General features: G+C 47.6%; 1 protein-coding gene across 7 annotated transcripts in view; it reads left to right on the top strand.

Annotated features, from left to right (window-relative positions):
* Nucleotides 1-8661: 8661 nt before the first annotated feature.
* The window catches only part of PACSIN3 (protein kinase C and casein kinase substrate in neurons 3), a 31469-nt gene continuing 13668 nt past the window's right edge, over nt 8662-26462 (top strand). For 2 of the 7 annotated variants that reach the window (XM_050955415.1, XM_050955411.1), the window contains exons 1-2: nt 8784-9133; nt 26028-26096. The gene's annotated coding sequence lies outside the window, so the exon portion shown is untranslated. Of the gene's footprint in view, nt 8752-8783; nt 9134-9187; nt 9347-26027; nt 26097-26462 lie in introns of those variants that run through there. The other 5 variants (XM_050955417.1, XM_050955416.1, XM_050955414.1 and 2 more) reach the window with 4 other exon arrangements.

The following is a 26462-nucleotide window of genomic DNA, read 5'->3' as shown; positions in this document are numbered from 1 at the left end:
GTTAATACTTATTTTAACAACATTAAAGAAATTAGGTCAAAACAACCCCAAGTTAAAATTACATTCCATTGCATCTGGTGGGATATCAGCCTGTTATTCATATATTGACAACTTTACAGAAAAGCTATACAGGCAGTCCTTGACTTTACGACATTCGACTTACAACGTTTCTGAATTGATACTCTGATTTGATTTACAACAATTGGTTTTGACTTTACAACGCTCGATCCTGCAACAGAGTGGATTGCAGTTCCAAGTGACAACGTTTTGATTTACAATGCAATTTTCAGGAACCAGTTAAGTCGTAAGTCAGAGGACTGCCTGTAATCCAGTCATCCACACAGCTACAAGTACAACTCCTACAACATTTGTCTGTGCATCTCTCAATAAATAAAAATGCTGCAATGAACACCTATATATAGTCTTCCATGTAACCACGCTACATTAAAAACACACACAAACCATGCTTGTCTACTGGAATATAACAATGTTGCACCAGCTGCTAACATATCAAAATGGTCTATAAACAATAACATAGCAGAAGAAACAAGTATCTATCTCTGTATAAACATACATATCAACACTGGCACCTCTTGATAAATTGTCTTCTTATATGTATCTGCAATATACCTACCACACATTTGGGCACTGTATGTGTATGCATGTATGTATGTATAAATAAATCATTCAAACTAGCACCTGCCTCTGCAAGCCATCTGTCCACTGAACACACATTGATGTCTTGAAAGTGTCCACTATTAGACCTCTAGGAAACTACAGGAAAATTATCCTCCTGCTCATGGCAGGCAAGAAGAGTGTAGTCAACAGGATAGATTCAGAGAGATCACTAAAGAAGAGAGAGGGATCCATGAGATTCAAATATCTCATTAACAGCCAGCAGAAAAATATATATTATATTACTTAAATCTTAATCTCTGCTGCTTTCCAAAGAATTTTAAAAGTGTATCTGTCTAACCTTTTCCACTGAAAAACAGGGCCTGATTCAAACCCAACTGAAGTGGATGGAAAGACTCCTGTTGACTTCAGTGGCCCTGTAGTAACCTATTCGCTACACCAATACTGACTTGGACTCTAAATGCATTCTATGGGTGGCATATCCGAGATCACTTATTCACTGACGCTTCAAAAACGCCCACACCCCAATCTGGGTCTATGCTGATTATGTACTATGTATGTATCTTGTGAACCTTGTAACCGATATTTGTAATCTCTCATAACTCAAGCCTGACCCCAGACATAGGCGCCGACTCCAGGGGTGGTCCGGGGCTGAAGCACCCTCAGGGAAAAATAAGCAGGCGGCCAAGCTCCCTCCTCCTAGCCGCCTTCTCTCCCCAGCATGTCACATCCGCACTCCTCCCCATCCCTCCTAGCACTTCCTGCCCCCAGCTGCCTAACAGCTGTTTGGCGGTGCTTAGGACTTTCCATGAGGGAGGGGGAGAAACGGGAATGCGATGTGCTCAGGGGAGGAGTGGGGCAGGGGTGTGGACTTTGGGGAAGGGGTGGAATGGGGGCAGGAAGGGCGGGGGGGGTCGAGCACCCACCGGGCAGAGGGGAAGTTGGTGCTTATGACCCTAGATGTATAGTTCCTTCCTTCTTAACTTGTATAAACTTGATTTTAAACATTAGTTTTAATAAAAGTTTTTAAAACTGTAGTCCTATTACCTCAGACTTGCAGAAAATTGTCTCCAGCAAAGATGCAAACACTGATGTTTTAACTTCACTGCCCAGAAGAGACTACACATAGCAACCTATGGACCTTTCACTTAGCTAGAATGGAAGTAATTAATAATTATTTCTTATCAAACACTAACACTGTGCTTACTTTCACTCCAGAGACTCACCAGATTCCTTTGCAATTATTTTTACTTGTTAAAGGCCAACAGTGCTAAATACTGTATAAGGCACAAAATAGAACAGTCCCTGCCTCGGAGTTCTTACAATCTAAAAGATAGGAATGGAGAAAACAGGGTGCATTGGGAAGCCCGGACACAGGACTCACTTGAATATAATATTTTTGTAGTTTGTATTCCTCTCAGGACCCACTGACAGTACAAAGGCAACCAAGTCTGGGGATCCAGTTATAATTGTAGTGTGGATGGAATCTTATCCTTATTTTTTCATCTTTTGTAATTGAGCTATAATCTTAACATGCTTACGGTCTTTTCTGCTATGTTGCAACAAGATTAGGGAGAAAACATACTTCTAACTGTGGCTTCTGACTTAGTGGTGTGGTAAGCTTGATGATATATATGTAGTACAAATAAGCCTTTTACTGCCCAATGCCTGGATCTCTGCTATAAGAAATCCAAAGTTCCTGCTTTTGTCTGACTACTTTCTTATACCATTTTAAGAGACAATAACATCACAAGACTTAGCTACACTTGCGACTTACAGTGCAATAAAGGAGGCCCGGGTGCCCTAGCTCACTCCCCGTCCACACTGGCAAGGCACATATAGCGCTCTGACTCTGCGGCTACAGCATTGCTGGTACTCCACCTCAGCAAGTGGAATAACTGCTGTGCCCCCACTAGAGTGCCATGGTGCCAGTGTGGATGACCTGTCCTGTTAATGTGCTCTGATCAACCTCCAGAAGTGTCCCACAATGCCTGTTCTAGCCACTCTAGTCATCACTTTGAACTCTACTGCCCTGCCCTCAGGTGACCAACCATCAGATCTGCCCTTTAAATTCTCTGGGAATTTTGAAAATCCCCTTCCTGTTTGCTCAGCCAGGCGTGGAGTGCTTTCAGCGAATCTTTCCAGGTGACCATGCCTCCACGTGCCAGATGATCCCCAGTATGGAGCAATGGTGAGGTGCTGGACCTTATCAGTGTTTGGGGGGAGAAAGCTGTCCAGTCCCAGCTGCGCTCCAGATGTAGGAATTATGATATCTTTGGGCAGATATCAACAGACATAATGGAAAGGGGCCATGACCGGCACACTCTGCAGCGCAGGGTTAAATTGAAGGAGCTGCGGAATGCCTACCACAAAGCCTGCAAGGCAAACAACCACTCTGGTGCTTCCCCCGCGACCTGCTGTTTCTACAAAGAGCTGGACGTGCTACTTGGGGGCGACCCCACCTCCACTCCGAGTACCACTATGGACACTTCAGAGCCCAGTTCAAAAAGGCAGGAGGAGGAGGAGAAACAAAGCAGGAGTGAGTGTGCTGAGGAGGAGGAAGGCAACCCAGAATCCCTAGATGCATGCAGCCAGGAGCTGTTCTCAAGCCAGGAGGAAGGTAGCCAGTTGCGGCAGCTGGTGCTTAGGGAAGGACAAACACCAGAGGAGGTTCCCGGTAAGTGGCTTTTATTTTGGGAAGGAAGTTATTTGGTGGGGGCTCTTGGTGCGAGGAGGATTAGGGCTCAATGCACGCCTATATAGGGCATTGATGTGCACTCTCACATCGCAGTAATTGGCCTCAGTGGTCTCATGCAGAACTTGGGCAATGCACTTGTGCAGGTTTCTCAGGGGAGCCACTGTGTCCTTGTCCCCGTAAAGCTAACTTGTCCATGCCACTGTGCCGTGAGGGGTGGAGGGACCATTGTTGCACACAGGCAAGCTGCATATGGGCCAGGGCGGAAGCCGCATTACAGTAGAAGACCTTCCCTTGCTTCCCAGGTCACCCTCAGCAGTGAGATATCTTCCAAGACAAACACCTGTGGGGACAGTGTTTGGTATAGGGGCCCTCTGCCACTGTTGGCTCTCCCCATGGCACAGAAACCCAGAGGACAGTACAGCCGTGAAACAATCAATCATGCTTGACCCTGTCCTTACTCACCATTTTTGGGCACTTGTGGGTTTGTGTGCGCTTGCTTTGAGATGGGCAAATTATGCTATTGTGTAGATTGTGTTTGCCCTTAAGTACAGAGGAATCATTGCTGTGTCTCGTGTGAACAATGCTGCCTCTGTGAAGTGTTGCATTTTGCCTTTACAGATGCAACCTTGAGATCTCAGCTGTCTGTGTTATCACCTGCCAAAAGACTCCAAAGGATCAGAAAGAGGCCATGTAGACGCAAGGAAGACATGTTGCATGAAGTAATGCAGCAGTCAAGTAATGAAAATCAAAAAGAGCAGGAGTGGTGGGAGAGTGAAAGAAGGATCCAACAGCAGAACGAGGAGCTCTGGCACAAAAGCGCGGTCCTCCAGCAGAAAACCACGGATTGGCTGATAAGCATAATGGAGTGCTAAGCAGATTCTATCCAGGCACTTGTAACCATGCAGGCAGAGCACTACCACTCCCCTCACCCCCCCGCAGCCCTTGTCCCAAAACTCTTTCCCTTGTGCCCCCATTTCACCTCCAACCCACTTTCCTCAACATCTGGATTCTTACTGCCACCAGCTGCCTCCAACACCTGTAGCTTCACCATCCAGACCTGAAAACTATTACCCTTATCCACTGCATTCAACCCCCATCACCATGCAGTATAGCCATCCTGAAGTGCAGCAGTCATTACACAGCACTCCAGACAGGACATACACAAATCTCTGATTGTACCGTTCCCCACCCTACCCCCTTGCCCTTTCTGTTTCCCAAGCAGTTGTGTTTCTTTTCAATACATGAATTTTCTTTTCAATAAATTGATTTTTTGGCTTTGAAAACATTCTTTATTGTTGCATAAAGTAAAAGATACCTTAGCCCAGGAAAAAAACAGGCACTGCAGGTCAGTGTAGCAAACGCAGATTCCTACTAACATTGGAACCACTGCATTTCAGTCCTGTGCAGGGCACCAGACATTACTGGTGGCTTTCAGCCTCAAATTGCTCCTTCAAGGCCTCCCTAATCCTTTCAGCCTCACGCTGGGCCCCTCTAACAGTCCTGCTCTCTGGTTGTTCAGATTCTGCCTCCAGATGTTGAGTCTCCAAGTTCCATGCCTGAATGAATCATTCACCCTTCCCTTCAGAAATGTTATGGAGGGTACAGCATGCAGATATAACTGCAGGGATGCTGTCATCGGCCAGGTCCAGCTTCCCATACAGAGAGCGCCAGCGGCCCTTTAAACAGCCAAAAGCACGCTCCACAGTCATTCTGCACTGGCTCAGCCTGTTGTTGAACCACTCCTTGCAGCTGTCAAGGCTCCCTGTGTAGGTTTTCATGAGCCACGGCATTAAAGTGTAGATGGGGTCTCCAAGGATCACAGTGGGCATTTCGACTTCCCCTACGGTGATCTTCTGGTCTGGGAAAAAAGTCCCAGCTTGCAGCTTCCTGAACAGGCCAGTGTTCCAAAAGATGCCTGCATCATGCACCTTTCTGGGCCAGCCTACATTAATGTCAATTAAATACCCACAGTGATCCACAAGTGCTTGGAGAACCACCCCTTCTGATTAACGTACTTGGACACTAGGTGGGATGGTTCCTGAATTGGAACATGGATGCTATTTATCAGCCCTCCACAGTTAGGGAAACCCATTTGTGCAAAGCCATCCACAATGTCCTGCATGTTACCCAGAGTCACGGTTCTTCTTATCAGGATGCAATTAATGGCTCTGCAAACTTGCATCAACATGATTCCAATGGTCGACTTTCCCACTCCAAACTGGTTAGCAACTGATCGGTAGCTGTCTCGAGTTGCCAGCTTCCTGACTGCAATAGCCACCCCCTTCTCCACCGTCAGGGTAGCTCTCAATCTTGTGTCCTTGTGCCGCAGGTTGGGGGCGAGCTCCTCACACAGTCCTATGGAAGTGGCTTTCCTCATTCAAAAGTTCTGCAACCACTGCTCGTCATCCCAGACTTGCATGATGATGTGATCCCACCACTCAGTGCTTGCTTCCCAAGCCCAAAAGCGGAGTTCCATGGTGCTGAGCATGACCGTGAATGCCACAAGCAAACTTGTGTCATATGCATTACTCGAGTCACAATCATTGTCGGAGCCCTCAACTGGCATTAACTCGACTGGTAAATGTGATGTGCTGGCGAGACTTGACAGCATACTCCTCAGCAGTTCAGGCTCTATTCCCGCAGACCGAAAGGGAAGACAGAGCGTGCAGTACAAAAAATGTTGAAAGATGGCGCCAAATGTGGATGGAAATACAGGGAATGCTGGGATGCAAACTGATGCATCACAGGGCGTTGCGACAGGACCCAGAATGCCCCGCCCCGACCCCTTCCCACAAGCCATAGTGCCAGAATGGGAAGAGGTGCTCTGTGGGATAACTGCCCATAATGCACCACTCCCAATGCCACTGCAAGTGTCACCAATGTGGATAGACTGCAGCATTTTCCCTACTTCACTCTCCAAAGGTGGGTTTAACTCACAGCATTGTACATCTGCAAGTGTAGCCAGCCCCACAGTAACATCATAGCAACTCAGTTTAGGCCAGTATATGGAAGCAAGTATGTATTCCACTAAAAATAATGAGGAAAAGCTGTGTTTAACTCTAGGGGGGAAAAAAAGAGACAGTAGAGATACCTATCTGTTCTAAGACCCAAACCTAACAAACAGCTCCTACCCCAGGGAAACAAAATGTCAGAGATAACATCATATTCTCTGACCTCCTATACCTGGATATTCTGCCCCCATTGAGCCACTCCTGCCCAGAGGAAAGGAAAAAGACAGCAGAGATAAAGGTAGCTACTTAGCATCATGCCACCAAATCAGAAATGGACAGTGTTGACAAATGAACACAGGGGATCAAACCCCAAACAAAAAATTAAATCCCATCCTGGACAAATGCTGGGTGTACTGAGATCACACCCCAAACACACTATGTCCTGCACAGACACGGGATACATTGTACCCACCTCTGACAATTACCCAAGGTTTCTGCCCTTTTCATACTTTGGAAACACATGTAGAGTTACTAGAGTAGGTAATTTGACTAAAATGTTGGAATTTAATGGAGCCATGAATGAGCATCACACTATGCTGAAGAAAGTTGATCAACCCTCTTTTTTTAATGAAAATATGAAAAGGGAAATCATTTGCTACCTATTATTTCCCTGGAGCTAACTTAAGGTTGGGTAAGGATTTTTAAACACTCTTTGGGAAAGAATGTGCCTTAGGACAGATCAGAAACCACAGGTCCCATGTCATGCATGGGACCCTTTCAGCATGACCATTCAAGGTAAATATAAACATCAGAGTTAAGGAAACCAAAAGCTATCTGATTATCTTTTCTAGAGTCTGCATCTCAGAAGGGCCCCATGATGCAGGAGTTACCTCTAGCGCCCAGAAAATCCGACACAACTGTTGTAAATCAATCAATCAGTTCCAAGTATCTACAGACATCAGACCACGTGTCAAACAATCAGCACCAAATAACAGGGATTCTTAAGGTTCCTGGGCTGAGCTGCCCTTTCCTTCCAGCCTTAAGGTCCTCAGTCTTTTATTGAATTAATGCCATTGGGAACCCATAGTTGGTCCTGCTGTTTGAGCCCCAACTAATTTAATGAGAAACAAATTATAGGAGATGGGGCAGCAAGGCTCATCGACTCCCAAAATGTAAAACCTGCCTTCAGAGCCAGCACTAGCAATTGCTTAGGTCCCCAGGCAGCTCCGGGAGGCCCCCTATTTTAGTATGTGTTCGGATGAGGGGGAGATATTCCTGCTTGAATCCCCCAGTGGGCTAGCACCGGCACTGCCTGCCCTAAAACCTCACCCAATTGCTTTGCGGTACCGAAACTTTGGTACTTAGAGCGTGGAGGGCCAAGGCGGCACAAGATTATCTCCAGTTTAGGGACATAAAAGCACTAAGGATATGAATTGTTCAGAAAGAGCTGATGGCATTTTCAGATAAAAGGAGAGAGAACGTTGCTGACGCCTAATGAGTTAGGTAGAGCGGGGAGGCGGACAAACAGCAACCAAAGAAGGCGATGGCGTAACTCCTCTATCCCAGCACTAGGGAGAGAGAGAGCTAAACTATGGCAAGAGGAAAGGGAACGGCTTATCCGCTTTTTTGGAGAAGGGGAAATAACAACATAGGAATTTCCCAGACCTGCCCTTGGTCTCCCTTCAGCCAGCCAGATAGATTCATTGCTCCTGCAGATCAGCTAATTGGCTGAAAATAGGGTTGCCAGTTTTGGCAGGACACATTCCTGGAGTTTTAATCACATGACATAATCTTTAATGAAAGATTACTTTTTTAATTCCTGGAGACTTCAAGACAATCCTGGAGGGTTATCGACCCTAGCTGAAAGAGGTGAAAAAGTGTTGAGTAGAGCAGAAAGTCATATTCCAGATTCCTCCCTACTGATGGTCAGCCCCAGAGATGTGATCTTCTCCCAGTGGCGCCTTACCAGTAGCCAGCTGAGATTCCAGTAATGTGAGTTTCTTCAGAGCAGTGCCTAGCCCAGACTCAGGCAAATTTTAGCTTCTCACTGAACTGTCCTGTCAGGTCCCAGCTGAGACTCCAGTAAGTGAGCCCCCTTCACAGCAGAGCTCCAGGTCCCTGGGCCAGCTGAGTCTTGGGACACTGTTGTAGCTAAACTCAAGACGTTGTTTGCACTGTCACCTCTTGCTCTTAAAGAATAGAAAGGGGGGGGGGAAAGCAAACTAAACCCTGTTTAAACGTTAAGAACTATGACTAACCACGCTCCGGTGCCAGCGGCTCCTGGGCCTCCCTTAGGAATAGCACCACTCCCTGCTGCTCTTGCCCACTCCATGCACGTGGTTTTGCTCTTATCCTCAGTGTGGACAGCACAGCCCCACCTGCTGTCGGGCAGCGGCCTGGCTCATCCCGCAGTGACAGCCGACTAATTGGATCAAGAGCTCCAGGAACTAGGAGGAGGGGAACGTGGTGAGAGTTCTGCTGCCTCCCCGCCTGGCGCTGCTCCAGCCCGCACTCCCTTCCCGCTGTCCCAGGCCTTCGCATGTACCCTCCAGCCGCCACCAGCGAGACTCCTTTGGAATCCCCGGGGCTGCCTGGGTCCGCCCAGCTGGGAGCTCCTTGAGCTAGGAGGCGGGGCGGGGGACCTTGTGTCCTGCAGCCTGAAATAAGGGTGGGGAGCTGCTAGAGCTGGAAGGCGAGGGGCAAAGTTAGAGCTGTGAGACAATCCGATCTGCAACTCGCCCCACCGCAGGCAGGGCAGCCTGCCTCGGGAACGCTCTGGCACGCTGCCGAGCGGGACTCCCTTGCAGCAGGGCTTGGAGCCGAAGTCCCTAGGGTAGCAACTAGAGAGGTAAGATGCAAAGAAATCTACCTCCGGACTGCACTGAAACGGGGGTGGCTTAACGCTCCCCGCGCTGCCGGAGCGGGGCTCCTATCGGTTCGTTCCCTTGCCCTGGCGAAGGGCAGAGCAGAGGCCCCTTAGACTTTTCTCCCCTGTGGGGTTTCTCCACTCCGCACCCCCAAACAGGGCGCTCCCCCGGGCTCTTTCCGGACCTGTTCCCCGGTAAGTACCAGAGCTCCCAGGGCGCTGGTGGCTTAGCCCGGCCCGTTCGGCCATGGTCGGAGTGGAGGTGGGGAGGGGTGGTCCGGCCCCGCCTGGGAGGGAGGCAGCGCGCGGGGGAGCTGCACTTAATGGCAAGTGGGCTGGCGTCTTAAAGGTAGAAGTTTCCTAGTGGCATGAGGGGAAGGAGGCCGCCCCCCTTCCCGGCCTCCCGCTGTGGGTAGGGGACAGGAGGCGCCGCAGTCCGGATCTGCGCTGAAACCCCCCCTTGGCAGGGACTTCGCTCTCCTCCGCTAGGCTGGGCTATCGGCCTCTGGTATGTGCGCCGCAGGCTCTCTGGTTATTGCTGTGCTGTGGGCAGTGGAACCCCGCCATCCCCTCTGCGGGAGCGGTGTCCTGTTAGTGTCCGGCCCCAAGGGGTATAATGAGGGTGACCCAACAGTAAGTGGAAAAATCAGTACTGGGTGACGTGGGGGAAATAGGCGCCTATATAAGACAAAGCCTGGAATATAGGGACTCTCCCTATACAATCGGGACATCTGGTTACTCTAGGTATAATGGAAGCATTTGCCAAGAGGTTAATTGGAGACCTCAGGCTGATCTGCCCTTACAGCCCAGCTGCTGAGGCAACCCACCCCTCTGCCTCTCCCCTGGGTGGAGGTCTCGGACACCACCCCCACCTCAACCCCCGGGCTCAGAACTAGCATGTCCGCATCTGAACAAGGTTCCCCAGAGCCTCCCTTAGTGCCTGTGCTTCTACGCAGTTCCCTGCTCCCCGTCTCTCCTCCCCCGGAGACTCCTAGGGTGGGTTCTCTGTGGGAACCCCCCCCCCTTTCTGTTTGGAGCAGGCTTCTCTCCTTTACAGTCAGGGAAGGGGCGGGGGAGAAAGGGACAGGGCCCTTTTGTGAAGACTCCATGCGGAGTCGCTTCCCACACTGAAACCGGAGCTGCAGGCCCTGGAGTCTGGCAGAGCCTCTGTTAAAGGGATAGGCATCCGCCTGCCCGCTGCCAACTGGACAGTGGGGTGGTACTACCACGGTCCTGATACCTTTATCCTATCCAACTAGCTGCCGCTAGTCTCCTAAGGTAAATGTATTGAAACAACAGCAGACCACCTAGATCCCATCCAGTCCTTAGCCCAACTCCCACTAGACTGTCTGTGGAAATAGGGGCTGCATCCTATACCCATTCCCAAAACAAATAGGCCTCATCAGTGTGCTACCATTCCTCAGGTCCAGCTGGACCCTTTGGTTTTCTGCCGCTCCTTAGGCATTCCCCTCCCATTAGCTGGGGACATCCTCCTCATATTGTAAATTCCTGACTCCCAGAACTCAGGGAGACAAGTTAGAATTATGTGCTGCAGAAACTTTCACCACTCCAGTCCTTGCTTAACTGTGGCCACTGATCTTGCATTTGTCCTTTCTAGGGCTGAGTGGTGGATCTGTGGTGGTGGGAAGGCTGAGAAATATTTATTTTGGGGGAGTAAGAGGAGCAGTTCTTTTTAACCTACCTGTTTTTACCATCTGGTAACTGCATAAAACCCCTGGGACTATCATCTCCTCTTTAGCGCATTAACAAATATGGGATGTGGGTATACTGGGTGCTCACCACCAGGTTTTGTGTGTGCCTTGAGAGCACAGACCATCTATGGTTTGTCATTACCCATGGTAGAAGGGGTCAGACTCCTCAGCAGAAACAGCAACAAGTGCAGCGATCCTGGCCCAAATACTTTAACCAGTTTGTCCACTTTCTGTGCCAACTATGTATTTTTTGCCTGTTGCACTTTCCAAGCTCTGAGACCTTTTTTTGTTGGGGGAGGTGAACTTCTGTACTTGTTCTCTGAAGTTCCCCATGAGCTCCTGAGCCTCCTTTCCTCCCTGTGCCCCCCAGAATAAAAATAAATCTCTACCCCAAGCAGAGTTTTTCTGCCTTCCAAAACAGAAGCTGAACTAGATACTCAATGAAGCTCACTAGGAACTATTCCACTGCTAGTCTAATGAAGATACTATTATAATTTGCATACAAAACCATAAAATTCTTCCAACCCACTCTGGAATTTAAATGTAGCTGAGAACTAGTTGTCTTACAAGAACTCAGATAGTTTTCTGTTTGTAATAGGAATAGCATTTTAACCTGCTCTGCAGAGAGTAAAATGACTAGAGCACTGGATTCTTCTGTCTCTGGGTATGAGCTGATCTCTGGGTGGGGTCAAAATGGAATTTCCTCTAGTGCATTGCACAACTAGGTACACCTTGTGTCGAAGGATTACCTGACTATGAAGCATCAGACATTCTCACTGACAAACTGTCACCTAGAAGATGAACCAACAGTCTGTTTTGTTTTGGCAACTCCTATATTCCTAATATCTACTTCAGCAGAAGAGATTGTGTTCCTTGAAGCATCCTCTTGCCTTCTTCCAAGCTAAAGTTTGAGGAAAAAGATAAATGTGAGACTGAGTGGCCTGCTGTTCTCCCCACTCTGTGCCTGCTGAGACTTTTACCTAAGAGCTTGCTCTTGTCCGTGGCTTGTCTGCATTTGTTCTTGTGAAGATTGTTTCCTTCCTTTCCTGTGCAGTGAAAAGAGTCCTAACAACTCTATGGCAGCCAGGCATAGTGCTGACATCTATTTCCCACTTGGGACTCTGTTATGCAAGTGAATGGTTTGACAGGATTTAAGATGGGATGGACCACACAGGCTTCTGGACTCTGTCAACACAGTAGAGAACTCTGGGGCAGGTTGTTGGCTGGTGAGTGGCCATTAGGATTTTATGTATCCAAGCCATAAGAGTGTGAAAAAATTGTTCTAAGTGAATGGAATCCCCTCATTGGGAAATATCGTGTCTGGTGTTCCTAGTGAAGATTCAGAGCCTTGTGGCTTGTGCAAGAGCTCGCTAAAATCCTGTGTACTGGGTCTGGGTGGACACTGGCTCCAGATTCTACTTCCTTACTCAAGGTTGTCATACCATATGATACTGTCTTCCTGGGAGAGGATTGCAAAATTGCATGGACCAGTTATCGTGAAGCAAGTGAGGATATTGGGTAAGGCATCATAATCTCATTTGCTGTTAAATCAAATATTCAGTTGTGCTACCCTTATCAGGTGTGCTCCAGATGCTTTGATATGTTAACAATAGATATTGCCCCGCTTGTCTGTTTCAGGGATTACAAAGTATTTGTTGCTTGAGCTATCCCATTTGTGGTGAGTAGTGTCTGGCATCTTGGCTTAAATAAGTCTTCCAGAGCTAAAAGTGAAAATCTCTACAATTTGAGATAAAGAGCTAGGTTCGCCAGCTGAGAGTTGTAATAGACTGACTACATTTCCATCCTTTATAGATTGGGAACTGAGGACAATGGGTAGCATGGGTTATAGGTGCATTGCAGGTGAGAATTTCTGGGATCTGCCTAAACAATAATGGTGATGAATAATCCCAGAAAGAAGAGCAGGATTTTAATATTTATAAAAGTGGATCTTTCTGAACAGGCAAATTTATTACTGCTTACAGAATGTGAGTGTACGTGGCACCATAAAGGGGGAACTGCGCAGACAGATAAAGGCTGCTCCCAAAATCTTAGTCTAAAGGCCTTAGCAATAGAATACAAAACAGAATAAGAAGGGTGTCTAGTGAGTTGTGTGTCTGGAAGTATTTATGAAAAATGTGAATTTAGGAGCCTCTTTAGAGGAGAAGGAAGGAGGCTGGTGTGCTTGAATTAGGAAGCTGTTGCAAGATGTCTAACTGCTCTCCACCCTTATGCAGCACAGTTATTGTCCTAATGGAATGTCCCAAATGCTGCCTGTCTTTGTGTGCAGCTGAAGTTACTGCTCCTACAAAGAGATGGTCCTTATGCTGCAGAAAGTTTGGTCTGTTCATTCCTGTGATTAGTCAGCTTTGTTTCACTGATTGGTACAATAGTTTCAAGCTCCCTAGAGCTGTTGGCTGAGGCAGTATATGTTACTGGCCTCCTAATCATATTTTTGTCCTATAATAGTTCCATCTCTGCATGAATTGCATTAATGGATTGAGCCTCCCAGACTCCTGGGAGGCAGAGTATTATCCAGTGGGTGCCACTAGGACATTGTAATCTGCCAAAGGTGACCTGTAAGAGACACCTGAGAGGATTTAAAAACTCCTTTAGCCTTAGTAACATCAAATCTGACTTCCTGGTTCTCCTTGGAGATATCAGAGGATGTTTATTTTCAGTTCTTGCATCTTAATTGAAGCAGTAGGGATGTTTTAAATATCTAATCGATGTCCTTTTCCAAATACTAGTCCTTGAAGTTGTTAATGAACCACCCTCTTCTTCCCCACAACTAAAAAAATAAATCCTTTCCCTCCACCTTTCTGTTGCTCAGTTTTCTCTCTTGACTCTTGTGATGTCATTTATTTCTCTAGTCCTCCAATCACCACAGAGTCTTCAGGGCAGATAGTTTAAACTTTTAAAAACAAAAAAATCAGGGAACTTCTGAGGCAAAAAACTTTCTAGGGCACTTAATTGGTTAGAAAGAAGCAGAAAGGCATAGTTCCAATGTTCTCTTTGTTTGCAGGTCCTCTTTAACACTTTTTGTGATGCTCACACTAAGTGATGCTCTTCTGTATTTTTTTTTTAACCCCTTAATTCCCCTAAGGTTTGGGGCTGTGCCTGAGAAACAGAGCTGATGCTACGCAGAAGCAGACTTAGACTGTGTTTACTTTGGCAACTGAACGACAAAAGTTTTGTCTTTCAGAGGTGTTAATCCACCTTTCCCCCCCAAGACAAGAGTTTTGCCAACAGCAAGCGCCGCTGTGAACAGCGCTTTGTCAGCAGGAGCGCTGACAAACAGTAGCTACGCTGCACACCTTTAGCGGCCTGGCTGTAGCGACACAGCTGTGTCTCTGAAAGCTGCGTAGTGTAGACATAGCCTAAGCAATTGCTTAGATTCCTGAGCAGCTGCTTTTTTAGTGTGTTTGGGGGGCCAAAAATATTCCTGCTTATGCCCCCCAATGGGCTGGCATCCCCTCTGCTGAGGAAAAAAGATCAGGGCATACACCTGTTTGAGCTCCAATCCAGACTAGTTTAGAATGCCCTGTATGGTCTGCCAGAGAAGAGTTTGCTCTCCTCCCCCAGCCCCTTTTAGGGTGTGTGGTGTGTGTTTGTTTGTTTTATACCTCTGACACTGCTTCATAACCATGGTCAGCTACAAACTGTTTGCATGGCTCTCTCATTAAGTTATCCCTTGTAGTTGGCCAGTATCTTTCATAGTGGTACCTTCTCTTTTAGGGTAGGCCCAGTCAGAGGTGATGCCAAACTCTACCTATTTCTTCCTGAGGGGGCTCCTCAGAGGCCAACAGTGGATATCTGAGTGGGTACCTCTGGCAATGGCATCATTCTCTCATTTTTAATGTAGCCTTCCCACTAGGAGACTGTTGCTGAGCCAGTGCCTTATTAATGTTCCTTGTCAAGATACTAAAAGCATTGAGATCTGTTTTCTACAGTTCTGAGAAATTAGGTTTGGAGTAGAACAGAGGTTCTCAGGACAAATTATTTGGTTGCCTCAGAGTGTGGCCACCAACTCTGGCTGGTGGCCGCTCTCACACTTTTTCCTAAAATACTCAATTAGCTTTAGGAAAAACAAATAAGTATGCACATATACGTGTCCAAATCATTGTAATTTATTATTGCTAGCTGGGAAGTCTGCCGTGAAAAGCGATATTAACAAACATACAAGTATCACTTTTCACAGCAGACTTACTCAGCTCTGGGAAGTCTGGGGACAAATTAAGCCCTGGATGGGGGATCGGGGGAGGCAGCAGGGGTCAGGAGCAATGGGAGGTGGGGCGGAGCCTGAAGCCCCAGGGCTGGAACCCAAAGCCTTGCAACCTGAGCCTGCTTTCCTGCCACCACTGGGCTGAAGCCCAAATCCTGAGCCCCACCACCCCTGGAAAGATGGGGAACTCATCATCTGCCCAACCGTTGCTGGAAGCCTGAGCAATCAACACCAAGGCTGTGCATCTGGGAGCATGCAGCTACGGTGGCCACATTTTTGAAATGCTGGAGTAGAATATCATGGTACCAGCTAACAGGGGTCTGTCTCTGTAGGCAACAGAAGGAATAAGTGGGATCTCATGATGTCCCAGGCTCTCCTGGTAGATTGGTTTGCTGGGAACCTATCTAACTTTTCACCCCCTATAAGTAAACTTTTTAGCCTAGAGGATTAGAACAGCCAGATGGGTAACTGGGCAGCATACAGGCTGACGGAGTTCATAAGTTTCCAGTTACTAGCTGGCAGTGATGATTGTGATGTTGCACTCTATATGTTTTATGGAAATACGTTGATGAGTATGAATATGATGTGACTGGAATATGCTTTATGCAAAAGGTCTCTTGTAAGGTATAACAAAGGTTATAACCTACTGAATACATTCCTCCTATTTGTATGCATGTATCATTCTTGTATCTGAAGCTAGAAATACAAAGTATAACTCTGAGGCCCTATTGTAATTATACAAAGTGTGGGCCATTTAATGGAGGTTTAGAATCTTGATGGCTCCATTGGCCAAGACAATTGGTTGTAAATGGTTTATTTACCTGCAAACCTTCCTGTGGGCCAACCCAGGGGGTGGAGCAGGACAAAGGGGGCTGCCAGTCATGAGAAAACCCCTGCTCACCACCTGAGATGTCTGCTGGAACTAACAAGGATTGTACCAGGGGAAAGGATTGGGCCCAGACTAGAAAGGAGTCTAGTCTGTGAAAGAAGCTTATTGGGACATCTCTGAGGGTGAGATATTATCTTAACCAGTTTCTTAATCCATTAGGCTTAGACTTGTGTGGTCTTGCTTTATTTTGCTTGGTGACTTTTTATTCTATCTGTTTATTACTTGAAACCACTTAAATCCTACTTTTTATACTTAATACATTCATTTTTGTTTATTAATAAACCCAGAGCAAGTGATTGATACCTGGAGGAGCAAACAGATAATGCACAGCTATCGGTGTTATAGAGGGCGGACAATTTATGAATTTACCCTGTATAAAGTTTATACAGGGTAAAATGGATTTATTTGGGGTTTGGATCCCATTGGGAACTGGGTGTCTGGGTGCTAGAGACAGGTAACTGCTGAGCTGTTTTCAGTTAAGTCTGCAGCTTTGGGGATGTGGCCTGGACCCTGGGTCTGTGTTGCAGTAGGCTAGCATATTTGGCTCAGCAAAGCAGGGTTCTGGAAGTCCCAAGGTGGCAGGGAAAATGGGCTCAGAGGTAATTTCAGTACATCAGGTGACAGTCCCAAGGGGATCTCTGTGACTTAACCCGTCACAATGATATCAATGGTCTTGAATTTAATCCTGCCTCTGCCACTGATCTCCTAGTCAAATCACCTCTGTGCTCTGCAGATGGAGATAGTACTTGCTTTCCTCACAGGAGTGCTGTGGGTACTGGTAAACTTGTATGCCACATTTACAGGTGACTGAACAATGGTGCTTGGCAACTTTTTTGCGCTGTCTCTTCTAAAGCAGAGCCCTTCCTGTTGGTGTGGATGCGGATGTGGCCCTTGCTGTGTAGAGCTCAGAGGTGGGGCTTTCTGCACGCTTTTTGATAAGGGCATGTGAGCCTTATGGAAGGTTGGGAGATGTGTCATAGCACATTTCTCATTTACAAAACAATTAATTACAGGCACTCCTGGATTCATTTCCATCTTTATTTAGCCCGCTGGTATTTTCAGTCTGCTCTTTGCTCTGTCCTTGCTAGAGGGGCCTGCTCCATAGGCTGCAGGCCTGAGTGAAAGCCTGGTGTTGGCTTTGAGTAGACCAGAGGGTGCTGTGCCAGTGCTGACAGAGCCTCAGAGAGAGAGACACTCACAGAAGCTGTCTTGTTTAACTGCTGTGTGCTGTGTCGCCTTCCAAATGGAGGTGTCTGGGCATATGAACTAGACTAGTGAGCAGACCTGGAAGCTTTTCCAGAGAGGAAGCACTCTATTCATACTGAGAAGTAAGGAGGGTCAGGGTGGCTCTATCCCAAATGCAAATAGAAAACTGGTTTCTCCAGCTGTGGGATAGTCTTGTTCAGCAAGCCAAGCAGAGAAAGCTTGGATTGTACTAAAGCTTCCCAGTTCCTGCTGGCATTGCAGGCTGGGCACTGAAAAGACAGGGCAAGATTCTCTGCTCTGGGGGTTGGGCTGAGAGGGAAGAAGCCACATTTTGGTGATGCTAAACAGCTGAAATATCTTTCTGCAGTGTGTGCTTCTCAGAGATGTCTGTCCCATTTCCCTGTGTCTATTCTGATAGTTAGGAATCTATGGTGGATGGTAACACATGGGATTTAAATTTGATGTTTGCCCTTCAGGCCGAAGACTCTATTTCAAAAAGGTCATTGGGCCACTATAGATACTTAAAAGGACGAAGCAGATTTTATGCCTTGTTAGATTCCCTTTGCACTTTTCAGGCAGCATAGAGATAGCAAAAAACCCTTCTGACTTCCCTGAATGGAGCGCAACATAAAATCTTGTAGGCAGAACATGAGAGTTTGAGTATTTAGAAAAAGAAAAAAAATTTAGCCCAATTGCTAGTGGCAGTGCCTGCTCAACCCTGCTGCCTAGGCACACTTTTTAGGGCAGGGGTAGGCAACCTATAGCACAGGTGCCGAAGGTGGCACGTGAGCTGATTTCTTCAGTGGCGCTCACACTGCCTGGGTCCTGGCCACCAGTGCAGGGGCTCTGCATTTTAATTTAATTTTAAATTAAGCTTCTTAAACATTTAAAAAACCTTATTTACTTTACATACAACAATAGTCTAGTTATATATTATAGACTTATAGAAAGAGACCTTCTAAAAATGTTTAAATGTATTAGTGGCACACGAAACCTTAAATTAGAGTGAATAAATGAAGACTTGGCACACCACTTCTGAAAGGTTGCTGACCCGGCTTTAGGGACTGCAATCCTATAGATGCTCCTAAAGGGCTAGTGAAGATCTCAAGGGGCAGAGCAGTGCTGAGATAGTTAAATCAACTCTTCTCATGGGACAGGAGATGTTATGAAAACGTTTTGTTTGTTGGGCGTTCTCCCCACCCCTTCAACAAATACACTCTTTTTTTTGGCATGCGTGATCTCCAAAGGCACTATCAGCCCTGCAGAATGGTGGTGTGTGTAGCTGTTGGTCTATAGTCTTGCCTGTTTTGTATGGCTCTGAACTGTCTTACCCCCATGGTTGCTTAGATTTTCCTTTCCGAAGAAGCAATTGAGTAAACTAGTTTTAGTGCCAAAAGTATGAACAATGAACCTGCACATCATCAAAGCAGAGGAACTGACCACCACATGTAGTAAGGCCACCAGGGTATGTGACCCCCCCCCCCCCGGCCTTCATTCCCTCTCCCTCCTTATACCAGCTCATATCCCTCCAAATGAGAAATCCCAGTTTCAATCCTGTCTTTGATCCTGCTTTTCTTTAGGTGTTGTCTTAGGCTTTCTAGCTTTTCCGTAACCTGTAGAGGAGAAAATAGAACTCTGAGTTGTGCAGGGAACCAGGTGAACTTCAGGAAAACCTTGGTGTTTTGATCTCTTTCTTCCAGGCTGTTATCTCCATTGTGTGAATGTTTGAGAGAAAGGTGCACTTCAGTGAAAAACACACGGGTAGTAAAATCAAGTGGTGCCAGGCAAAGCCAATAGCCTCTATGACGTAACTGCTGATAATAGGAGGTAAAGGCTCTCTGAATTTGTCAGAGCGTGACACAGTCACAGACTTGGTCTGAACAACAAAGAAATCCTTAATGATAAAACTTCCAAGTGGTAACTCAAATGACAAGTCAGTGTAATGAGAAGCAAATGGAAATAGTTATTACTTGGAGGATGTAGTAGAGGTTACTTGCGTACATGGATGATATAAAACTGAGGGTGGATTAACATGCAGTGAAATTTCCATATTGAAAAAAATGGGCAGAAAAGACTCATGAGTAATTTTAAAGAACGGTATGAAGTCTAATGAAGGAAGAAACCATGAATGCCCAGGTCTAGAAAGGGACTAACCAGGCAGTGTTTGTTGTGGAGGATTATTCGAATATGGCCTGTGTGCATAAAACTTTTCAGTACATAAAGATCCAGTCCTTGCCCTGATGGTCTGGCAAGGTGACTCCATCTCAGTGGAATATTTGCCTTCTGGAATGAATAGGAGTTTCCAATGTAAAAACAACCACAAATTATTCTGCTCAACCTGGCACTTGTCAGGACGAGGCTGGAGCACTCGGCTCTGTTTGGAGAACCTCACTCAGTTCACAAAACAACGTGAACAAACTGGAGAGTTTGTAGAGGAGCGGCACCAAGGATAAGCTTCTGTATGGAAGTGGACAGATGCTGCCCACCCTGGTGGTCAGAGGAGATCCTTTTACTGCTCTCAGGCAGCTCTGTTACAGCATTATTCTCATTAGTCAGTGAGTGTGGACAAGCCCATGGATTTGTGCTGTATTAGGAGAAATGTAGGTTAAATATTGGGGGAACAAGCTGGAGCAGGAGCAAGTTGCCAAGGGGGAGAGTGACAGCCTTCCCTGGAGCTAGTCAGGGTTTGGTTAGATACCCGCCTCAGATAGTTTGGGGATGAAATCACTCCTGCCACAATACAGAGGGATGGAATAGATAACTCACTTGAGATCCCTTCCAGCTGAAATGAGTCTAGAGGCTGGCATGAATTCACTGGCAAGTTTGATGCTAGCTGACACTGATTGGTAGGGGTGGGAACTGCACAGGATAGAAGCAAACAGCTAATCGAGCGAAAGAGACAAACAGTGGAGGTTGCATGCGTGGAGGGTTACTTGGTATGAGTGAAACCGGTCATGGGTGGCATCTGGGAAGCAGCATGACTAAGTGGTGAATGTGGATGTTGTGAGGCAGAAACCATGCTATTTGGGTGGCCCTGTGTCACAGCACCATGAGGATTCAGGGGGTCTGGGGCAAAGCAGTTTCAGGGGCCCCTTCCATCAAAAAAGTTGCAATATTATAGAATACTATATTCTTGTGGGGGCTCCTGTGGGGCCCGAGGCCTGGGGCAAATTGCCCCACTTGCCCCCCACTCTGGGCGGCTCTGCTGTGACAGTAGGGAAGTGATAGTGCAGCTCTTTGAAGCCTTGATGGCACAGTTCTAACAGCTCCACTTTGCAGATGCCCACGGGGCAGCTGTGTTTGGGACCACGCACTGAATCTGTGTGCTTCTGAGGTCCCCTCAGTCTGGGCAGGGTCTAGCCGTAGCCTTTTACTCTTATGGGAACACTTTCCCGGCACAGACTGTCTGGTACCTCTCTTAGGGAATGAGACATCACGGTCAAGCTGCCCTGGTCCTCCAAGACACCCTAGTTGCTCAAGCACATCCTTTCCAGAGCTCCGCCCTCACGGATACTCTAGTTTAGAAATTGCTCTGTAAAGCTGTCACATGTCCCTGAAGGGTGAAACTATAAACCAATCATACTTCTGTTATAGACCAAGCACAGGAGGTCTGTGGAAAAATAATAAACACCTGTACATGGTTCCCGCCCTCAGTACTCACTACATTCTTTGGCTTTGATATTGCCTTCAGGGGCTCCAGGTCCCTCTGCCTGGACCCCACTCTGGTCCAGTCTTCTCTCCCCTGACTCTTGCAGCAAGCTGTCTTAGGGGTTCTCAAACTTCATTGCATTGCGACCCGCTTCTGACAATAAAAATTACTACATTAACTGGGGTGGGGGCAAAGCTCGAGGCCTGGAGCCAAAGCCCTCGGGCTTCATCTTTGGCCCTGGGCTCCAGCAAGTCTAATGCCAGTCCTGGCGATCCTATTAAAATTGGGTCATGACCCACTTTGCGGTCTTGACCCACAGTTTGAGATCCGCTGCTTTGGCTTGTTTGGGTTAGACAGTCAAAAGGCTCCCCTGCTCAGTGACATACCCCTGTTTTTAACAGCAGCTTTTAACATCTCTTGTCAGTTTTTTTCCTTTCTGCTGAGGATTTTCAGTTGCTCCAACCCTACCCTGCCCCTCTCCAGACAGTTTGGGGAGGACTAGTTTCACCCAGGCTCCAGCCCTCCTGTTATTCTAGGCAGCTTCCATCTGAATGGAAGACCATTCAGATTAATGACTGTTAACTGTTGCTGTTGCATCTCCCTAGCTCTGGTTGGGAAGATACATAACAAAAATTGTGTTAGCAAATGGCTGAATCAATATATACTGCAGCATTCAATGACAGAGAAATTTCAAAAAGTCAACCAAAATTCCTAAGTTTTACATAGACAAATTTCCCAAACTGTCACCTGACATGGCTGCCCCTGGAATAATGGATTAGCTCTCGTCTCCATAACTCAGGAAAGCTGTGGAAAAGGGAAAAGTACCAGAAAGCCAACCCAAGGATCAGAGGAGAGACTGAGACTAAGGACTTGTCTACGCTGCCACTTTATAGTGCTGAAACTTGCATTGCTCAGGGGGGTGTTTCTTCGCACCCCGGAGTGAGAACGTTTCAGCGCTGTAAAGTGGCAGTGTAGACAGTGCTACAGAGCTGAGCGCTGTGCTCTTAGCAGTGGTAGCTGCTCCCCTCATGGGGGGGTGGGTTTGTGTGTGGGTTTTTAACAGCTCTGGGAGAATTCTCTCCCAGCCCTGATGCCACAACTATGCAGCCATGTTAAAGTACTGCATTATGTTGCTAGTGAAGACATACCCTATGTTTACACTACAGCCTATGTCCATATAACTTATGTCATTCAGGACTGTGAAAAAACCACCCCCAAGTAACCTGGTCATTCCCGATAACTCCAAAGTGAAAGAAAGGCGCTCCTGTGTCAGGCTTGGTCTACACCGAAAAGTTATATCAGCATAAGTACATTGGTCAGGGGTGAGAAAAACTACACCATGACCGACATAACTATGCTGACAAAACCCCTGGTAGTGACGCAGCTGCAGCAGTGCATGGGGGGCTTCCATTGACATGGTTAACTTTGTTCAAGGTGGTGGTATTCCTACACCAACATAACTTCTTCTGTCAGTGTAGGCGACGTGTGCATTATGAGCCATGCTGATATAGTTATGCCGGTGTAGTCTTCGTAGTGTAGATACACACCCAGACAATAGAAGAGAGAGCAGCAGCCTGAAGCTAAAGGAGGATTTGGACATGAGGAACAGCTTTTGGCAATGAGAGCAACTTGAGGTAAGAATGAGGATTTTCAGGATTATGGGGCATGTTGCAGTCTCTCTGTTTCAGGAAGCTGTCTGTTGGAGTTGTGGAGGATACTACTGCAGAGAGTAAAGCTAACTCCCAACGTTCAAGAGAAGTTTGAGTTCGCTGCTTGCAGGGGGGCTCCAGGCACCAGGGCACCAAGTGCATGCCTGGGGCGGCAAGCCGTGGGGGGCAGCCTGCTGCTCACTGTGAGGGTTGCAGTCAGGCTGCCTTCAGCGGTGCACCTGTGGGAGATCCACCAGTCCTGCGGCTTCGGCAGCAATTCGGCGGTGGGTATGCCAAAGGCGCAGGACCAGCGGAACTCCCGCAGGCGCGCCGCCAGAAGCCGCCTGTCTGCCGTGCTTGGGGCGGCAAAATACATAGAGCTGCCCCTGGCTGCTTGGCCGTGTGAATTTGTCCATTCCAGTGACAGAATCTCCTAACTTTGAAAGAATGTGGGATTCCTTCTGTGTGTCTTGCTGATGCACTGCAATCCTTGAAACCCAATGTGAATTTGTCTGACCTCAGCAAGGTGTCTTTTTCCGCTAGCAGGCTGCTGGAGTGACCTTTGCATGTACCTACTGCTCTGACTAAATTCTGTGTCTGTCTGTCTCTTTCTCTGTATCTCTCGTTCTCTCTTCGCAAGCTGGAGAACCCAGCTGAAAATCTTCTTTAAACTGGACTAGGCAGCTTTGGGAGCTCCAGTTCCAAGGGAGCATCTGGGAAATATTGGCTGCTAGCTCCTTTCCCAGACAGGTGACTCCACCAAGGGTGTGATCTCTGGATTGGAATAAACACTATTGTGAAAGTCTGCCCCGCCCCAGCAACAAGGATGTCCCATGCAGTCACTTAATATTCCCATTGCTTGTGGGATCTCTGCATTATCTGGCATCTTGACCAGGCACCCAACTGAGTAGCTGCAAGCTAGAATGGGGACCTGGGCATGCTCTGCTGGAAGTGGGTAAGTACTGTGTGGCATTTACAGGAAGCTGCTGTATAGTGGGAATGTAGAACACATCACTAGCTCAGAGGAAATCCATGTTTACCAATATGCTGGGGTCTGCTGGGACCAGGAAGTCTCTTCTGGCACTAGACGGGTGGAAAAGATAAAGGGCTTTCTTGGCTGCTGGCCTGTAGATAAGATGGCAGGGCAGGCCTGGCTTTCATTGATAGTCTTCTATCCAGCCTGCCTTAAAGGTCACAACTAACTATGGAGGCTTGAGGCTCAGTATCTCTTGTAAGTTTGTTCACTCTAAATGTCTGTAACTGTGGCCGAGAGTATGGTAGGGACAGTGCCTTCACCTCTATCTGGTATAGGGCTGAGAACTATTTGGGGAATCAAACCAGTCACAAAGGCCCTGTTCCCCCTGAAGTGGAACTGAGATAGACATGGCCTGCTCCTGACAAACATGGGCTAGGCTTGGCTTCAGTGTCTGATGTGGAAATGACTTAAAAACAAGGGAAAACCATTTCTTGTTAAAGATGTCTGGCTAAGCTGGGCAGACTAAAACCTCAGTTGCTAGATAGGAACGACTTGCATGATGACCCTGTGTCTGGCAGTAACTGGGGTGGTGTGGGGGAAGGTGGGACAGAACACCTAGTGGGGCAAAGGCTGTGCTCTCCCACTTGTGCAAATCCACTTCAAAGGTGAAGCTCCTGCAGAGCTGCCTTCCAGAATTAGGGGAGTTGGGAGGGTGAGAATGAACCTTCCATCTCAGTATGCCCCTCACTTTACTGAATAGAAAAGTTCAGACCTCGTCCACAATGATCCAGCAGTCCAAGGAGGCAATCCAAACAATATACCCAGATAGTGCCCTAGGCACTCAGAGGGTGGAAGTATCGAAGAGTGGTGCACAGGGAGGAGGCTTTCTCTGTTTGCCTTGGGTAAACACTCACAGTGGCTAAGGATTCCTGATTCTTCCTGGAAGAAGTAGAAGATGGTCTTCTGGCATCCCAAGCCAGAGAGAGTTAATGCATCGGGACTGCAGGGATGAAGGCATGAAGATGGGTGGGAGACAGATGCAAAAGCAGTGGATAGAGGTATGAGCTGAGTGAAGGGGCTATGGGCACACATGGGTACTGGCCTGTTGGTATGCAATGCATGCAGAGTCTGGCTATTCCTTCCCTGTAGGAGAGAGGGAGGGGAGGGGGCAATTCTGCAGTTAGTCTCCTTTGCCTACAGTACTCTAGCCTTTGCCTGTCCTTGGGGAGCAGACGAAACTGTCTAGGGTCAGCCAGTCTTGATGTAAACCAGGGGTGGGGAACTTTTTTTTTTGTCATGGGCCATTGACCCACAGAAAAAAATCAGTCGCAGGCCACTTACCTACCCAGGGTTGGGGGGCGCAGTGCTCGGGGCTTCCCCCCCTGCAGTGGGGTGAGCCAGCACTTGTAACTTCAGCCTCGTGAGTGGGGGAAGCGCACCGAGCCTCGGGGTTTTCCTCCCACAGCGGGTCCAACCAGCACTCGTAGCTCCACCCCTGCGGGGTGAGAGAGGGCAGAGGCTCGGGGCTTCCTCCCCAACCCGGTACTCACAACCCCAGCCCCGCATGAGGGTGCTGCAGTCTGGATGAAATTAACCAATGGGCTGGATCCGGCCTGTGGGTCATAGGTTCCCCACCCCTGGTGTAAATCCTGTGGAGTCACTGGATTTAGAGGATGGAACTGGCTTGTGGCCTGATAACTAGAGGCTGGAAATGACCAAGCAGAGAAAAAAAATCAGCTCCCTTGTACTGACACAGACTAGTTAGTCACCCTGGGCACCACTTCCTGCCATTTCCCTGGGAAGAGCAGAGGGTGAGTTAACAGCTCTTCCACAACCTTTTATTCTCATCACTTGGTCTCAAGCACTGTTTGCCTCTCAATTTGCTCTGGAGGCAGGCGTAGCCCTGCCATAATGGGTTCTCTGGTGCTGAGCCCTGCTTACAGAATGCTCCTGGGTAGGAAATAACTTTCTGAAGAAACCCTGAGCCACTCTAGCACCTTCTTATAACTGAGAGTCTTCCTGCTTGTTTAGATAGCTAGATGGGGTGGCTGATGGTGAGAAGAGGGAATATTATTCTGGCCACATTTTTGCTGTGAGGAGATTTTCTGAAAGCCCTTTTGAGTTATGGGGTCTAACTTTGGTGTGGAAATTCTGTATTTATTTTTTCTGCTCTCCCAGCCAGCTGCTCTGCAGAAGTCTCTGATGCCCCTGCATGTAGTCATTCTGCTGCAGAATGAGACTGAGTCCTGATCAGTCTAACTCTAGTGCTCCTGCAGGAGCTGGCAAGGCAATACAGTATGTGATTCTCTTCCACTACTGGTGTGGAAGGGAGGAGAGGGAGACAGGTGCACTTCTCCTCCTGCCCCCCACCGCCCAATCCTGACCTGCCACATCCTTTGCTCTTCCAATACTGCTACTGTCTCTGCCAAAGAACCTTGGGTCTGACCTACATACCCCCTACTATTGTGGTATCGTGGCCTCTCCTGTACAGCAATTGCCAACACTCTGCCATGTTAAGATGTCCACAAGGTACTCTGCTGTGACCACAAAACTAATGTAATTTGTATTTTAAGGCAGGCTTGGAGTCTCCATTGGTGAAATGACCCCCTAACGGTACAGCCAACCTCAGGCATTCAAAAATCGTAAGTTTGGTTTTAAAATGCATTTGGAAAAATTTCCCTTTTTGTAGTGCACTTGGGTCATAGTTTTTAAGCTTTTTATTCTCAACAGCTGTGAGGGCTGGGAACCCTTTAAAATGAAAGCGGAGAGTCTCTTGTAATACTGTTACCCCGGGACCTGGGGCTTTAAGAAAATACCAGTGATTCCCAGACTTGCAATAAAGTGGCAACACTGTAAAAGCTGTCCAACAGCCAGAGAGCTTCCTTCTGCTTCTAGTTAGTCTCCTTCCCCACAAATAAAACCCCCACTCCTCAAAGCCACCCCAGGGATTCTCCTACTTGGAGTGGCTTTGCCATCCCACTAGCCTCAGAGTGTGGTACATAGATCTA

Source organism: Gopherus flavomarginatus, chromosome 5 (assembly GCF_025201925.1).
Source record: "Gopherus flavomarginatus isolate rGopFla2 chromosome 5, rGopFla2.mat.asm, whole genome shotgun sequence".
Lineage (NCBI taxonomy): Eukaryota > Metazoa > Chordata > Testudines > Testudinidae > Gopherus > Gopherus flavomarginatus.
This window is presented reverse-complemented; position numbering and strand designations above follow the sequence as displayed.